The 16,838-nt window shown below is 45.2% G+C and overlaps 1 protein-coding gene across 1 annotated transcript in view; it reads right to left on the reverse strand.

The window, feature by feature from the left end:
• The window catches only part of LOC119178445 (ras-like GTP-binding protein Rho1), a 43,975-nt gene that overhangs the window by 6,756 nt on the left and 20,381 nt on the right, over window positions 1-16,838 (reverse strand). The gene's annotated exons all lie outside the window — the stretch shown is intronic.

Below are 16,838 nucleotides of genomic sequence, written 5' to 3' on the forward strand. Positions count from 1 at the left end.
AGACTTGGAGGCATCTGTAAAAAACTCAGGACGTGTGTATTTGTGTTGAAGTTCCAGGAAATATGTTCGGATATGGGCAATGGGCGCATGTTTTGTAACCTCTAAAAAAGACACATCACAGTCTATAGTCTGCCACTGCCACGGTGGCGGGTATGCTACAGGAGCCATTAAACTGTGTTCGAGTGACACTCCAGTGTCCTCAGCTAGACCCTTCAGGCGAACTGAGAAGGGCTACCTCATTGAAGGCCTGTTTTGAAAAAGAATGGAGCTCGATAAATCATTAATAGTAGAGTATGAGGGGTGCCTGTTGTCTGCTTTCACCTTAAGGAAGTATACAAAGGACATGTAAGTTCTTTGCAGATGAAGCGACCACTCATTTGACTCAACATAAAGGCTTTCTACGGGGCTGGTGCGAAAAGCACCCGTAGAAAGGCGGATGCCCAAATGGTGCACAGGGTCCAGCATCTTCAAGGCACTTTGAGTAGCAGACTGATAGACAACGGCCCCATAATCTAAGCGGGTGCGAATGAGGCTTTTATAGAGGTTCATGAGGCATTGCCTATCACTGCCCCACGTAGTACGTGACAACACTTTTATAACATTCATGGCTTTTAAACATTTTGTTTTTAAATACTTTATGTACGGTACGAAGGTTAACTTGTTGTCCAAGATTAAGCCTAAGAATTTATACTCGGCTTTGACAGACAGACGTTGCCCGTTCAGTCGAATGTCAGGTTCCGAGTGCATGCCTCTCTTTCGAGAGAACAAGACACACGTGCTTTTTTGTGGGTTAAGTCGAAATCCGTTTTCATCTGCCCATTTGGAGACCTTATTTAAACCCAGCTGAACCTGCCGCTCACACATGGCCAAGTTGCATGACTTGAAGCCAAGCTGAACGTCGTCGACATATGTACAATAGAACATATTACGGGGAATGGACAAGTGCAAAGAATTCATTTTGATAATAAAAAGTGTGCAACTAAGCACGCCACCTTGTGGCACGCCTGTTTCCTGGACAAGTGTTTGAGAGAGCACACTGCCCAGACGGACACGGAATGTCCGGTTTGACAGGTAGCTTTCGAATATATGAAACATTCTTCCGCGCACACCAAGGTGGGACAGGTCTCTTAGGATTCCAAAACGCCATGTTGTATCATACGCCTTTTCGATATCGAGGAACACAGAGAGAAAATATTGTTTATGGACAAAGGCGTCTCTGATCTGTGCCTCGATACGCACCAGATGGTCGGTGGTGGATCTACCCTCTCGAAACCCACATTGGTATGGGTCGAGCAATTTGTTTGTTTCTAAGTAGTGGAGTAAGCGGCAATTAATCATTTTTTCAAATAGCTTGCAGAGGCAGCTTGTTAACGCTATAGGTCTGTAACTTGATACAGTAGAGGGATCTTTTCCCTGCTTCAAAATTGGAATTATAACAGCCTCCTTCCAGGAGGAGGGGATCACACCCGAAAACCATATGCGATTATAGAGAGAGAGGAGGGTTTCTTTAGTTTCGGAGGGTAGTTCCTTCAGCATCGCGTACATTACGTTGTCAGAACCTGGGGTAGATGTATTACAGCAGCTGAGTGCTGTTCACAGTTCTGCTAAGCAGAATGGTGCATTATATGCATCATTTCTTGCAGACTTTCCTTCTAACTTTTGTTTTTCTGTTCGTGCCTTGTAATTCTGAAAGGATTCGGAGTAGTTTGAGGAGCTCGATATGTGTTCGAAATGTGTGCCAAGAAAGTTGGCTTGATCCTCCAAGCTTTCCCCGAGGCTATTAACTAGTGGAAGAGAATACGTTTGTTGGCCCTTAATTTTCTTTATCTTATTCCACACTTTTCCCTCGTCTGTGTACGAGTTGATACTCGATATAAACTTTGTCCAGCTCTCTCGTCTAGCTTGTCGACGCGTTCTCCTTGCCTGCGATTTGACCCGCTTGAAATTTTCCAGGTTTTCTGCTGTAGGGGAATCGCGAAGCAACGCCCATGCTTTGTTCTGAGTGGTCCGCGCTTTCCTGCATGCGTCGTTCCACCATGGGACTCGCCGTTTAGAACACATGCCACTCGTTTTGGCAATACACTTAGATGCGGCATCAAGTATAAAAGCTGTAAAATACGTGACAGCGTCATCTATGGTCAGGGCAGACAGCTCAGTCCATGTCATGTGTGTAAGGGTTCTATACCCTTCCCAGTCAGCTGAGTCAATCTTCCATCGAGGAACCTGCGGGGGTAGTTGATCTTTGTTCGGCGCACTCAGGATGATTGGGAAGTGATCACTCCCATAAGGGTTTTTAAGAACGTTCCACTTAAAAACAGGTAAAAGGGCCGGTGATGAAATGCTAAGATCTATGGAGGAGTATGTGTTGTTTGCAAGGCTAAAATATGTAGGCTCCTTCATATTTAAAAGACATAAACTAGAAGAGAAAAGGAGCTGCTCAATGAGACGTCCTCGCGCATCACAGTGAGCATCGTCCCACAGGACATTGTGTGCATTAAAATCACCTAGAACCAGAAATGGCTCTGGGAGTTCATCTATTAATGATTCCAGATCACGTCTGTGTAGCTGTTGATGCGGTGGTATGTACACAGAACATATGGTAATGAGTTTGTTAAAAAGTAGAGCTCGAATGGCCACTGCTTCCAGGGCCGTTTGGAGCTTCAAATGCTGGCATGCTATACTACGATCGACTATAATGGCCACACCGCCAGATGGTACGACAGGATCCTCCCGGTCTTTTCGGAAAATAATATATTGTCGTAGAAAGTCCTTGTGCTTAGGAGTTAAGTGCGTTTCTTGCACACATAGCACTTTCGCGTTAAACTTACACAGAAGCTCTTGGATGTCATCTAAATTTCTAAGCATTCCCCTTACGTTCCACTGTATGATTTTGTCCATTGTGGAAATAAAAAAGGAAAAAGTGCTGTGTGCAAAGAAGACGAGAATTAACTCATTTTACAGGGCCTTTGTCAGGCCCTGTAATCGGCGTTCTGTCCTTTTTGGGGCGGTCGAGCGAAGCTCGCCGCTCCTTCGGCGCTTCCTGCGCCGTTTGGCTTGAACTGGTGTCCATAGCCTCTTGCGAGGCACTGGACACCCGCTCTAAAGAGCGATCTGTGCGTCGCTTAGACTTCGCCTCGATCGACGAAGTCTTTGTCCCCACCGAGCTGGGGGTTGATGAAGCCCCCTTGGCCTCGTGATTGCTCTGGCTGCTGCCAGAGCTTGTAGAGGCCACTCGTGTGGACAGGGTGAATGTGGGCAGGGCAGCGCTGGCTGCTCCCGCCGTAGGGGCTTGTGGCGTTGGCCTCGGCACGCTAGGCGCGGTCCGGGCAACTGCCAAGGGCCTTTGTGGTGCCGCCCCTCGTTGCACCACTTCGGCGAAAGGTGTTTTTAGTGCCAGTGTTAACGACATCCGTTGTCTTGCTTCCCTGAATGTGATATTTTCCTTTACTTTTATAGCTATTATTTCTTTTTCTTTTTTCCAGGCTGGGCACGCTCTGGAGTATGCGGGGTGGCTACCTTCGCAGTTAGCACAGAGGACCTCATCATGTCTACATTCATCAGCACTGTGGCCGGTTGTGCCACACTTAGCACAGATCAGCTGCCCTCGGCAGCTCTGGGATGCATGACCAAATCGCTGGCATTTGAAACAACGCCTCGGGTTTGGAATGAAGGGTCGGACATGAAGTTTTACATAGCCAGTTTCGAGAGTTTCAGGTAAAGTGGTTGAATTGAAGGTGAGTATCAAGTGCTTTGTTGCTATTTCATTGTTGTTACGTCTGATTTTGATTCGCTGGACATGTATCACACCTTGGTCCTTCCATCCATCAAGAAGCTCTTCTTCACTCAGCGTCATCAAATCTTCGTCCGATACTACGCCCTTCACTGTATTCATCGTACGATGTGCGCTCACCGAGACGGGGATGTTACCAAAGGCTACAAGGTGCGAGAGTTTATTGTACTGTTCTTTGTCTTTTAATTCAAGAAGCAGATCACCACTTGCCATCTTCGTGGCCTTATAACCGGTTCCAATAGTCTCTCTCAAGCACTTGGCTACAAGGAAGGGTGAGATTGCTCTAGCTTTTGTAGACGATTGTTCGCAGTGAAGTACATGGTATTTTGGGAAAGTTTCTCTGTTTTTAGGCCAAAGTTGTAAAGTTGCGTCGGTGCGTACCCTTTTCGAGGCACGATCAGTTAGCGAGGGGGTCGAGGATCCCATGGGAAAATGTGGATTTTTCGGTAACGGCGCCTACCACCCACCATGGAGTCCAACAAGGGGACGTGGCAGAGCATGTGGGCATGTCTGCGCAACGCCAGCAGTACGCAGTTACTATAACCCAATATGGTTTACCCTAGTTTGGATAGCCACACAAGGTTAACCCTTGCCGCCAGGAAAAATTGGAAGTAAAATGAAGTGAAGAGGAGACAGGAAAGATGTAAAGTGAGAACAAAAGACGAAGATATAGGGAGAGAGAGATAGGAAAAGGCGACTGCCGATTTCCCCTGGGTGGGTCAGCCCAGGGGTGCCGTCTACGTGAAGCCGGGGCCAAAGGGGTGTGTTGCCTCTGCCGGGGGGCCTTAAAGGTCTAATCACCCAGCGTCGGCTCAACCCCCAGGATCTCCTTTTCCCCGGACACGGCAAAGCCACGCACGGCTAGGCGTGGGAGGGAGTAGAAACTCCCCCGTTAGCTCGGGTCCGTGGTGTCGCTACACACCAAACGCCTACTTGCGCAGGCGCCCCTGCGGGAAACATCACTTGACAACTTGAGCAAGTTAGAGGAACAAATTTTGGCTCGCATGCGAGCGCAAACTTTGGGCCCCATCAAGCAGTGCCAGAGCGACATGCTTTGACGGACAACAGCGGTAGCGATGAATCCGACAGACCGCCACCATCACCACCCCTAGCAGCACGCATGAAGAAATTATCCACAGAGCAGTAGGTCAACGGCGTTTCGCGCATCGCAGCAATCTCATTCAAAAGCTCGCGTATTTCTTTCAACGCGCCTGACGTGACAGGAATCCAGCTACTCTGGAAACACCACGCGTATGTGCGACTGCACTCGCTTCCTTGCAAAAGCCCCGAAAGCAGCACCCCTTTTCATGGTGTACTACTTTTACTTTGCAAGCTACATAGGAACAAACAAAAATGAACAATAACATACATATTCAAAATTCAAGCCCATATTCCAGTGCACTTTAAGTAATCACCGCAAAGTTATTAGGACTTCATAATTGCAGTTTATGGCTATAGCGCTAGGGGAGTGACATGCCGGTTTCGGTTACTTTTGAACACGATTTAAACATATAAATCCTACTCGGATCACGAAAAGTATGCTGTCACCTGTCACCATAATCGATGCTCTTTTCTTTTCCACCAGAATCTAATAACCCGTTCAGGCCAGTTGCGGGTCTCTTTAACATGCATGTGCAACCGTCAACCACCAATTCGATAAGCGCAGTATACAGAGGTGAGAACATGCTCATGCGCTAGGTGAGCAGTCCTGTGCACCTGTCTTTGTTAGGGTGCCCCAAGAACCTCACACACCCTCACTTTTTCTAAGCACCGTTACAGTCATCCTTTTCTTTTTTAACAGTGTCATTAAGTTAAAAAATCAGTTTTACAGGGACGGCAAAGCAAGGAATGCGAGAGCAACAAATTGTAAAGCTGGCAGATATATTTTTATATCAAATACTGCATAACTCTAGAAAACGCAGGTGTAAGAGTACATGACCGTGCCAAGGGCAGATGCTCTTTTCAGCACAATCTCTTTGCATTGAGAGCCCAGCACATAGACACGTTCACGAGCCATTTTCACTGAGGCCTGCTGAAATAGCATCCGTGAATGTAATTGCGCCCGTGCCCTTTGAATCGAACTTCACAGTTGCTGCTCAAGAGATCACAACCTTGACGAAACAGAAACTATAACCATTACGACGAAACTGAAAACACAGTGTTTCGGCCACATTTTCGGGCATTGCACTTGATGGTTGTCGCACCTTGTGGCAAAATTAGAGTGGTATGGCACAGTACGGCGCTGATAAACGAGTTTGGTGCAACAGGGGTGGTTTGGCGCAGCTGTGTCACCCCTGCCTTCAAGCCCGAATTATAATGCACTGTCTTAAATGTGTCAAATTCACATACCATATTCCAATGCACTCAGCAGTACTCCATTTCATGAAAGAAAATGAAGTAATGAGTTGTTTTCGGCGAGTTTCAGTAATGAATTGTAACTAAAATGTAATTGAATACATATTTGGCACTCAGTCAGGTTCCATTTCGCACAAAAAGAATAAAATGATAGGCTGCAAATGTGTGCACAATAGGTTTCTGGTTGAATTTATTCAAAAACTAAAATAATAATACTTTTGACGTTGGTTCTCAAACACTGCATGTTGAACACATAGTATATTCCTTTAACCCTTTGAAACACTATGTACACAATTGTGTGCATTACCCGTCTTCACTATTTGCATCAAGTAGATACTAAGGAAGAGCAAGATATTTACTTTGGTTCAGTTGAACCTCCTGCATAGTAAATTAGTCTTTGTTTGACCTCATTTTACAGTGCCAATACATATGATCACTTTTCTGAAGGCACTACCATGTTCGACGAGTTGTGCGACATGCCCCTTCCTGCGAGCAATGTGAAAAGAATTTTTCTGTGCTCAAAATGAACATAACAAAAAATGAACTTGTAATACATTCCTTGCCTGAGAGCTTATTTTATTTATGTGAAAAGTCAGCATCTATGACTTTTGGGTAAAGAAATATTCAATTAAATGCTAATTAAGATGAGTTGTTATTATAACACCACTAAATTCAAAAATTATCTAATTATTCTTGTCACAATTGCATATTGAGTGCCTTTAAATTCAAAAATTATCTAATTATTCTTGTCGCAATTGCATATTGAGTGCCTTTGAGTAACGTTGTAGCAATTTGACACATTTACAAACAGTTCTTCAAAGGTGGCATCTGAAAGGGTTAAGTGATTGGTCACGATCAAACAGAGTACACAAGAATTAAGTCGAAACATATTGACAAGGTTCAAATTATCTAATTAGCAATGCATCTCTTTTGGCCACAAGTAGACGACACCACCATCACGAACAAGTTTCTTAAACGTAGCCAACGCTACTGAAGGGGATACATAAGAGTCTTTCTAATGCATCACGAAAAGTTTCAATGCTACAGATGGTTACTACACTAGTGTCAAAGTGGTTCCAGTTTCATAATGCACAAGGCAGGAATGAGTGAAGATACAACCTAGTAATAAAATGATTCGAGCTCGCCGATAACTCAACCAATGTACAGTGAATTGCAGAAATACAGTACGGTAGAGGTAGGAGATCACTGCATAGTGGTGTCAGTGGAATCATTATAAAACATAAGTGAATGCAAAATTTTGCAACATAGCGAGGGTTAGGTATGCTGATGCTTGCTTTCCTCAGAAAAGAAGGAAGAGAGAAGACTGGGAGGTTAACCAGGATATGCCCGGTGCACTAAGAGTGGGAAAGGAGAGTAATATAAGGATAAGAGAGAGGAAAGACTCGAGAAAACTGTCAGTACAGGGGCTGACGCGTATACAGCGGTGGCACTATGCAAAGGTCAAAGGTGTTCACATAGGCCCGTAGTCCTCAAAAAGTGCAAGAGGGCTTTAGCTGCCTTGTGAGAAGACAGGTAACACAGACTTGCCAAGGCAGGTAATTAGAGCAGATGGCTCCAGAAATATAAACCACCTGGGGTTCTTTAATGGGCACCTAAATCAAAGTACATGGGCCTCGAGCACTTTCCCCTCCTTTGAAAATGTGGCCACCACAGGCAAGTAAGAGGAATACACTGAAAATGAAGAGGTTTAATTATGTTAACATAACCAGCATCCAACACTGAAACTGCACACTCAGGTTGTGCATTTTCAAAACGTGGCTGTTTCCAGGCAAAAGGAGTGCTGCAAAGGTTACGACATGAGCAACCTTGCAAGCAGTTACCAATGTCAATTATGCAATCACTGCATAGTGACGAAGATGGGTGAAGTGGCGTGCCTAAATATTTTTACAAGACTTGGTGAGGATACGCCAACAATGAAAATAACTGAAAAGAACTTGAGGAGAGAGAAAGAAGCACAATTGTTAAGCACTGTCTTGTTTTCCAGTGTTCAATTTTTTTGCTGGCCTATCTTGGCCTGCGTAGTTGCATGTTAGCACCAGGCAACACTTTCTCATATACATAAAGGGTAACTGAATTTCTCTACTCACTGTGTGTCGCAGAAAGTTCACCACTCTCTTGGCAAGTGCAAAGACTGATCGATTCGAGCTTTGGACTGTGGCAATGCCTTCAGGGACTAGCATCAGAAAAGCAACAAAGGCGAGACAGCACCCAACTAAACTACAGCAAATGTTTAGACATTTAACTGCTGCAAAAGTGCGCCTTAATGTTCATTCTTGTGATCAAGCTTCATTGCTGGTGTGACTGACACCAATGTCACTGCGTAATGAAAGATTTAGTGACATCAGAATGCTGCATGCCATTAGCAGTGGCTCATAGCTCCACTGTACCAGGCGAGCCAAATAATACACATCTACACTGTCAACGTGTTTCTGAAGTAGCCAAAAGCGGCCACATAGAGGATGTGCACTGAGCCTGAACACCTACATCATGCAATCTTGGAGGTCCGTTCATATTTACCGCCCGTCTCATATGTGCATCGGCATGCAACAAGTGTTCCAGATGTGTCGTGTCATCCAAGTCACTGTATGGATCCTGAACACAGTGTGTTCAGCAAGTTTTTCTGCTAGCGCACGCCCCTTTAAAATGGCAACCCTCCTGGTGGATGACATCAAGCCTTACTTTGTTTTAAATACAATTTGTTGGTATCTCATTCACTGTTGAGAGTTAACAAATTGTGCTGCTTATGAAGCATGACTGGCAGCTCTATTGGACCCGATCTCGCGCAACAGAAAGCTGGACGCGAAGCACAAAAAAATCCTTATCGATTGATTGATTTGTGGGGTTCAACGTCGCAAAACCACCATATGATTATGAGAAACGCCGTAGTGGAGGGCTCCGGAAATTTTGACCACCTGGGGTTCTTTAACGTACGTGCTCCCAAACCTGAGCACAAAGGCCTACATACAGCATTCTTGCCTCCATCGAAAATGCTGCCGCCACAGCCGGGATTCCATCCCGCGACCTGCAGGTCAGCAGCCGAGTACCTTAGCCACTAGACCACCATGGCGGGGCGAAAATTCCTCATTGTTCCTGATATCTATCACTACTGCGTCCCCAGATTTCATTTTGCGATGCCCACAAATAGACATGGCAGACATTCTGGACGCACGCATACAGTTAGTGAAAATTGCCTTAAAAACATGCAGTGCGACTCTCGGAACAAGCTGTCCGCAGAATTTCCGGAACAATGAATCGCTGCCACTTACACAACTACCAATGAGCCTAAAAGCCATGGCCCTCCGTGGAGAGTGTGTTTTGCCACCATAACTCACCTTGCACAACAGAAGCTCTGTTGGCACGGAGCATAACACTGTGAATTACTTGGGATGCACGCGTGACCGCTGTTTGTCCAAGAGAATATTTCTTGGTACAGTATTGTGATCTTGGCAGCCAAGCTGCACATCTTTTAAAGTGCTGGCATGGTTGTTGTTGACGACAGACGACGCCAACCCGAGACCTTAGTGCACTTTATGCAATTTCATTTGATATTATCAGGATGGCAGAGTGAATCTAATTTGACGCAGGAATGAAATTCAGTCAGGTTCCATTGCTCAGGCCTGTTTAAGGGGTGGCTGCCGTCACTGTTGATGGCCCCCACCCCACAAGTAGGCCTGAGCACTTCGTAATGGGTAGGCCTTCAAACCACCAACTCATGGCGCAATTCCCGTGCCTTTATGACAAATGCAATTCTACACTTACACTCAATATTACAAGCGCTCAGGAGACTCCTTGCACTACATGAAATTCTTGTTGTTTTTTTTTTTTCGAAATAGTTTTAAGCTGTCGTTTTTTTTTTTTTCGAAATAGTTTTAAGCTCTGTGGTAGAACACCTGCTTGCCACGCAGAAGGCTTGGGTTCAATTGCAGCTCGGACTGAATATTTTGTTATTTTCTAGTTAACTTCTTTTGCATCCACGTTGATATTTAGCACACAGACAACACAAACGTTTTACTTAGCAAATAATGCTGATGCTGACACCAGAATTTCTGTGAAATTAGCTCTTCAACATGGTCATGTTAAAACCTGCCAGGCCTACATAAAATGCTCAACATAGTGCCAGCGAAAGCTGGAAGAGCGGCCTTTCTAGAGCCTTTTTAAACACTCTTTGGGTAACTGCTACAAAGCACACTTGCAGGGTACCCAATACTGAATGAATTTCGTGCAGTAGATAGGCATTTGCTGTGCCACCTTTCATCATTCTTCGGACAACTGTGGTACCTGCTATACACATGCAAAAAATTTTGTGCAATTTTTGGATGTAATGGCTGACAAATTATACCTAAAGCTTTTTGTAATGGGTTGGAGCATTTGGTAACCCACTCGTTTTGCAATTCACATTGTGCGACGCTTGGTTGTTGCCTTTGCTGTTCTATAACACTTTATTACTATACACTTTATTACACTTTACCACTTTAATACTTTAGACTGCCTAGGGTCAGTTAGCAACGCAGTTTAAAGCACCAGCGTGTGTTGGTGGTATAATACTTGGCTGGCACAAAGGGGACCTGGGTTTGAATCCAGTTGTGTCCTTGGTGTTCTTTATTCGCTTAGTTTTTTTTTTTTAATTTCGTGCCATTGAGGTTACAGATAATGATGACTGTGGACAACTGCGGCACCAAAAATGACCCTTGTTGTGATCTCATAAGAACTTTCGCTGTAAGAAAACCAAAGGGCAGAAGGGTACCTTTGCGGTAACGCGGATTTCTCCGACAAATAGGTGTCGCAACACAGCGGCCTTGTGCTACAGTGAAAGAGCTTTTAGGTGGGGTTACGTGTAGCAGAATAAGTTTATTTTTTGGTTTTTAATACTTTCATCTAAATTAATGTCATAGCAGATTCGACAGTTGTAGAATGCCCTAATATATTGTCCCATTCCTATTGAAAAAAGCAACTGCAGAAAACAGAATGAACAGAAGTGCACTCATAGAATTCAAGCACATTTAAACGAACACTAGAGTGAAACAATTAGTTTAGACTGATGAAGTATTCTCGCAGAACTCTAATGTCGTTAATCTTGCAATGACGTCCCCGCAAACACGGACTGAACGCCGGTCCTTCCAAGATGTTTACGCTCGTTTCTTAAACCCACGCATAAAAAAAAGGAAAAGAAAACCTTCGGTGTAACAAATGGGCATTTTGGAGTGGGGTACCTGGAAGGATTATTTCTACTGTTCTCGCGGGCCACCCGCGCAAACACGAGGACCGGGCGGCGCCTTGTCGTCTACAGACAGTGTGACAGTGTACGTGGAAGTAATCCGCGCGCACCCTTCAGATTTGTGGCATGGGGGAGCAGCAGAGCACCTTTTGTTGGTTCGGAAAATGCGACCCTGCCGCAGCGCCTGTGCCGGGTCCGGTCTGACTTCCCGTCAGCCTCCGTGGTTCCAGGACTCATTACTGCTTTCTGCGCGAATGGCCACCCGCGACGTTGAATGACGAAGAAGCGGCGGCTGCGGAGAATTTCGCGGGAGACACCGAGCTGCATGGAGACGTGGAGAGTCGTTCTGGACATCGGCTCATCAAGTACCAGGAACCGGGGTTCGGTTTGGCCGAAATTATTTTGGCACAACACTGCAAACTCCGGACGTTGGCCATCACAGATGACACACTTTGTCGGAAGCATCGGGACCATTGTTCGCCCGTAAATAAAGTGTCTTGGGACAACTCGCCCATCTCTCTCTCTGGGGCTTCAGTTTGTACATTGTTACTTGCTCGGCTTTGTTTGGGAGAGGGTTTTCTAGTGGTGTGGGCCGCGGGGGCGGCCGTCGAAGATGATACACTCCGACTGACAGAGAAATGTGTCGTGTCAACAGTGGCAATTGGTTAGGTGCCACGAAGGGGCGGAGTCGGGTCCTACAAAAAGGGACTACGAGACGATACGAAGAGGGTCAGAGATACGATGCGATGAGCTCGAGATGGTAGAGAAGCGGAATGGAAAAGGAAGATAACGGTGTGAAGAGATAGCAATGAGAGTTGATGAGATGATGGGAAACGAGGAAGCGAGTGATTGCGGGACGTTATGAAAGAAGATTAAGATGGAAATCGCTGAGAGAGACAACGAAGACGATGAAGACTGACAACAGGGACCATTCAGAGACGAACTTTACGCACCCTATTTAGATTAGCTTTGCGGGAAAGGAGATGGCGGGTTGAGACACTGCGTGGTTTTATTCATTTATAACTTCATCATTTGTGTCGTCGTGTTTTTTTTATATGCATACCCTTGTATTGTTACTTTATGTGCCTGCCCTGTGTCAAACATCGCGAGTGCCTAAATCATGTGTTATAATTCTGTGTGGTGGTTGATGTACGCGGGTATACGATGTATGTAGTTAGTAATAAATTAAATGAATCAGTAAACAGGAACAGGTCGTAGCAACTTTTACTTCCCAGCCCCAGCACGAATCCCTGTATGTGAGAAGTGATTGAGACACACAGCCAAGAGAGAACCGGATAGACAAGGGGTTGAGTGGTCTTCCCTTTCTTTGGTAATCGGTGGCGTAGCGGGGGACGTCTTATTGCCATCATAAGTTCCTTATTTGGAGAAAGTCAAAGTACCCTTATGAAATTCCACACCGAAATATGCATGAGTGACATCATGATTTTCAAAGTGCATTTGCCATAATTTGCTGCCCACATTGGTCCGACAAAATTTTTTGAAACTTGGTATGTCAGACATATTTCGCAGACAACGTGCTTAACTTGTACTGATTGGGAGCTACGTAAGCCTTAGTAAACATTGACAAGATTTATGACACACAGCTTTTGGTGTAGGAATTTCAAGGTGGCGTCGTCACCCGCATTTCGTTCTTGCACAATTTTTCTTTTAGCTTGCATCTTCTTAAGGTGAGCGCGGTGATTTTAGAATTGTGAAAGGGTAATTTACTAATAACAAAAAAAAAAAACGTTTTTCTCTTTAGTGCTCTTTTAAGGACAACAAAACTGCAGTGTTTTTGAGGGTTTCAAAGACGGGTATGAACCATGATCAAGCGTTGTTACTCGGAAACTATAAATGATGGTTGACAACAGATTTTAGTTGTGATATCAGCACAATGAATCACGAATAATGCCGGATTTCATTACTGTACCTCCACAAATAACAAAAGTTTTCGTCACCGTGTTCCTTAGCGAATGTCACAAACGAGCGCTCAGAAAAGCGCAAGCCACCGAATTCTGGCGATGGTGACGATACCAGGCGCCAAAGAGAGGCGCAAAGGTCAACGCTAAAGAATAAAAACAAGCATCCAATGACTCTCCGGACGTGCTGTCTCTCTGCCTCGAAAGCGCAGTTTCGCCGACCAACCTCTTCACATCGGCCGCCTAGCAAGCCCTGAAAAGATCTCGAAGGAAAGGGGTGTGGTAATGCAAAGTTGCGTCACATGTCGCAGACGGCTCTCGAAACGTCTCGCCCTTTCCCCAGCCTTGGCTGTGCATCGCGCTGATGAAACTATTAGGATTTTCTGCAATCTAGCGCGAAAGGTATTTATTTGAGCAGCGGAGAGTGGTGATCAGGAGATGAAGACAGTTCACACTAGTATGCGTAGGGAGGAGATGAAGACAATTTACGCCAGTGTGCGTAGGCAGGAGATTATGGAAGTTTTGCGCAAGTGTGCATACGGTTTTTCCAGTTAGTCTGGGTGAAGGCTTTTGTCGTCAGTAATAAAGCAGGTAATGAAGAGGGTTTCCGCCTGAAGGGTAAAGGCTGGTGCTACCAACAGAAGAATAGTGTGAATCTACCGCCAGAGAGCGATGGAAGAAGCGTCCTGCAATCGCAAAGCGTGAGAAGCTGACGTGTTACCGGCGAGGAAGTTTGGTGCTTGGAGTGTGGAAATCGGAAGACGAAGTTTCCTGGAAGAGAAATTTCGGGGGCAGCGGATCGACAACAGCGCAGGACTTTGAGCGAGTCTTTCCTAGGAAAGAAACACTCAACTTTGATCCAAGAACTTTCGACTGAATAAGTGTCTTGGTTGTTTTATGCATGTGTATGCATTGTAGTGCGTATTGTTGTTTGTGTACATTATTTCTAGTGTATCCGATTGTACTGTGTAGTCTGTTGTTAGATTGGTGAACTATTGTACTGAACTATTGCCGAGTGTGCATGTTTGTGTATAGTTTGATCTGCCATATTTGAGAATATAATTTTGTTTTGTTTATCAACTCTCAGCTTTGACTCGTTTTTTGAACCACAGCAGGCGTCTGCTTGCGCCCCAAATAGGACCACTTTTAAATTGTCCGTGCTTTCGTGATGCAGTTGGGGGGGGGCCGGTACTTCCAACCTATGATATCAACCTGGCGATCGTCTCCCTAATTAACGGGACCTGTGACGAATATCGGATAAATGGTCTCCAGTAATTGTGAACCCAGACGCGGATCTTGGGAAGCTTGCATTTGCCTCGTTGAAGTGCATTACACTCCTCTCATTTGTGTTGGTAGTGGTGAACGCTCTGCGACATCAGGATGATGTAAAAAAAATCGCAGCATATCCCCGAAGTGAATAATGAGTGGGCAAAGCAGTGGGGTTGTTCGGTGTTACCGTAATTGAACCGTTTCATTAACCACTCGTGTATGTAAACGAGTGCCAAGCAGTGCACAGCTATATAGTACTACAATGTTTATTGCTCATAACTGGTATGTCGTGTTAGTTGTGAATTTCGTCTTGCCTTCATTATTACTGCGTCGTGGTATCTGATCTAGCCTGAAGCTGGCAATGGCGAGGTCTGAGCACATACCCTGGTGGTTCTTGGCTGATTGTAGTCATACAAAATGCATCGTACTGCACAAGCCAGTCATTGTCCGTGATCATTGCGTATATTGGGCACCTTGCATATGCTGTGCCGTGACAGCAGAAAGAGGATGTGTGGTCTGGAATGTGATTGCTCTTCATGAACGGACCAGCCTCGACTTCTAAAAACAACAGGCTGCACTACTTATCAGGCTATGGAAAATCAGTAGTGTCAAAAACGAACAGTTCAAGAATTGCTCTCTAGGAATGGAGAAACTCACTGCTTTTAAGATTATCTGCGCAGAGAGACTTCACGTAAGTTTGAAGGTGACAAAACAAGTATAATGAAGACCGTTAAATACGCCAGAGTATCAAATATGTGCTTGCATCTATTGCAAAACGTTTTAAGGTTGTAATACGCACCAATGTGTGAATGTTTTGAATTCAAGCACAGGTGCTTGTGCGTATACAGTGAAATCTCGCTGTAACGAAATTGACGAGACGCGTGAAAAAATTTGTTGTCGCGGAATTTCGTCGTAGCAAACTTTCATCTATAGACCACAAAATTTGGTAAGGCCTGATGATTATGACTCATCTTCTGGTCCCTGCAAGCTGATAAATATACACAGAAAATTTAGAGCTGAAGTCAGGGTGCGGGTTATAAGATAATTTGACGCACAAGTTGGCATCACGGCACGGCTTCGTGGCAATCACGCAGTTTGCGGCCAGGCGTCCCGGTTATATGCAGAGGTGGGTCATGCAGAAGAAAATACGACATTCAGACGACCCTTGGGGCTTGCCGTGTGCACAGTGCCGCAAATGAGCGTGCTAAAGCTTTGCTTGAGGCCTACTGATAACTGCAACTGAAAGTGACGAAGCTCCATTTTACCGTGGCCATAAGTGAACGACAGGAAAGCCGTAACACTTCGTGTTATTTTATGGCTTAATCGCCTCGAATCTACGGTTGTGATAGCTGCACACCTTCGGATTGTATTTGCTATTGATGAAACACGCGATAGAGACGGCCAATTCCTGTGGAGCGGTTGCGGCAAACACAAGTTCCGTTTTTTATTAGTGCGCGCTGCATTGGCCGTGCGCGTGATCTAAAAACTGTTGTTGCTATTTTTGTTTGCATCATTACGGCAAGAAATATTGAGTTGAGTCGGTGCGCGTCGACTGCGCGCATACTTTTGTAGTTGTCCAGGATCGCGTTTGACACGAACACGTTTGTGTTCGCAGCAATTGCGGTAGAATGTAGTTATGCTGGGACAAGGTGCACGCTGCTCGCGTGTGCGCTTTCACGCGTGGTTGTCATTCACAATTGCAGGGCTAGTGATGACGAGGGCTAGTTATGACAGCGACGTCAGAAACATATGGCGGGAGCCTGAAAATCGAAATTCTGCTGCGGACCGCATGTACATCAAATCCACCGGCAGCATCATGGCGAATGGGCAGGCTGTCACCGAGCATCTCAATGGCGATAAATCTAGTGGGATGCGCGTGTGGTGGCAGAAAGCGTGTATCCGATGAAAACACAGTTGTTGCGATACAGTTGGCGCTCTGTATATCAGGAGCCGTCGAAAAATTGCCGAGTTAGAATCTGGATTTCTCGGAAATCCAAAGCAAGTTAGTTTTTCTTATGGTATAGTACTCGCAAAAACTTTGTTACAGTGGAAATATCCAGGAAAAGTATTCATTGTGACGAGACATTTTTCACCTAGTTTTCTATGGGAGGCTGACGGGGAATCGAAAATCATTTGTTGCGGCGGAAATTTCATTGCAGCGGAATTCGTTATAGCAGGACTCGACTAAGTGCACGAGCATCAAACTTTCCAGACAACTAGCATGTACTGCATGTGGTCAATGTTCTCGTTTTACGATACTGTTTTAAAT

The sequence above is a fragment of the Rhipicephalus microplus genome, chromosome 2 (genome assembly GCF_043290135.1).
Source record: "Rhipicephalus microplus isolate Deutch F79 chromosome 2, USDA_Rmic, whole genome shotgun sequence".
Taxonomy (NCBI): domain Eukaryota; kingdom Metazoa; phylum Arthropoda; class Arachnida; order Ixodida; family Ixodidae; genus Rhipicephalus; species Rhipicephalus microplus.